We start from the raw sequence: 1308 nt of genomic DNA, 5'->3' as shown, positions 1-1308 counted from the left end.
CCCCACCCCCACCCAAAAGCAAACCCTACGAGAGCAGCACCCCCAGGAACTCTGCCGAGGTGAGAAATGGGAAAAAATGGAAAAAAACCTTATATTTATTTGATTCTTCTATTTATATTTATTTCATTTTATTATATTTATTTAATTACTTATACTTATTTGATTTTATTCTTTATATTTATTTGATTTTATTCTTTATATTTATTTGATTTTATTATTTATATTTGATTTTTAATTTATATTTATTTGATTTTATTACTTATATGTATTTGATTTGTTTATTGATATTTATTTATTATTTTAATTTGATATTTATTGATATTTATTTGATTTGATTATTTCTATTTTCTCCTTTTCCCCCTGCTCAGGTGGCTCCGCCGCTGCCGAGCAGACGAGAGGCCAAACCTCCCCCTCCGCCCCCCAAAACCCGAAAATGCAGCGTCACCTCCGCGGAGCTGCCCTGAGGATCCACATCCCAGGGACCATCTGTGCCGCCTTCTGTGGGGTTTGGGGGAATCACCCCAAAAAAGGAGCGAATTTGGGGTTGAAATCCCTGTCCTGTTTGGCTGTTCTGCAATCCCAGCAGCTCCATCCCAGTCACACTGGGAATCTCGGACTGGTCTCACTGGTTTTGGGGCTGCAGGGCACTGGCGTTTCCTGCCCGAGTCCAGTTCTGTGCTGGGTTTGGGGTCAGTTCTCATCTCCTCTGCCATCCCAACGCTTCTGTGGGGTTTTGTTGGGGAACGACCCCAAAAGGAGCGAATTTGGGGTTGGGTTCCCTGCCCTGTTTGGCTGTTCTGCAATCCCAGCAGCTCCATCCCAGTGCCACTGGGAATCTCGGACTGGTTTTAGGATCTTGGACTGGTTTTGGGCTGCAGGGGACTGGGGTTTCCTGCCCGAGTCCAGTTCTGTGCTCAGCTCGTGTTGGGTTTGGGGAAAAACTCATTTTGTGCTGGTTTTGGGGAAAACCTCATTTTGTGCTGGTTTTAGGGAAAAAAAACCACTTCATTTTGGGTTTGGGGAAAAACTCATTTTGTTCTGGATTTGGGGTCAGTTCTCATCTCCTCTGCCATCCCAATGCCTCTGTGGTGTTTTCTTGGGGAATGACCCCAAAAGGAGAGAATTTGGGGTTCAAATCCCTGCCCTGTTTGTTCTGCAATCCCAGTGCCACTGGGAATCTCGGACTGGTCTCACTGGTTTTGGGGCTTCAGGGCACTGGGATTTCCTGCCCGAGTCMAGTTCTGTGCTCAGCTCGTGTTGGGTTTGGGGAAAAAACCTCATTTTGTGCTGGTTTTAGGGCCAGAGCTC

At 45.5% G+C, this 1308-nt stretch overlaps 1 long non-coding RNA gene across 1 annotated transcript; it reads left to right on the top strand.

Annotated features, from left to right (window-relative positions):
- Nucleotide 1: 1 nt before the first annotated feature.
- Nucleotides 2–1299, top strand: LOC130587454 (uncharacterized). The gene is made up of 2 exons (XR_008966797.1): nucleotides 2–59; nucleotides 369–1299. It is a non-coding gene; the product is annotated as an uncharacterized LOC130587454 (long non-coding RNA).
- The last annotated feature ends 9 nt before the right edge of the window (nucleotides 1300–1308 follow it).

The sequence above is a fragment of the Malurus melanocephalus genome, unplaced genomic scaffold (genome assembly GCF_030028575.1).
Source record: "Malurus melanocephalus ecotype Western Australia unplaced genomic scaffold, MMel_1.1 scaffold_1921, whole genome shotgun sequence".
NCBI classification, from domain to species: domain Eukaryota; kingdom Metazoa; phylum Chordata; class Aves; order Passeriformes; family Maluridae; genus Malurus; species Malurus melanocephalus.
The sequence above is the reverse complement of the archived record's forward strand: the minus strand, read 5'-3'. Positions and strand labels throughout refer to the sequence as shown.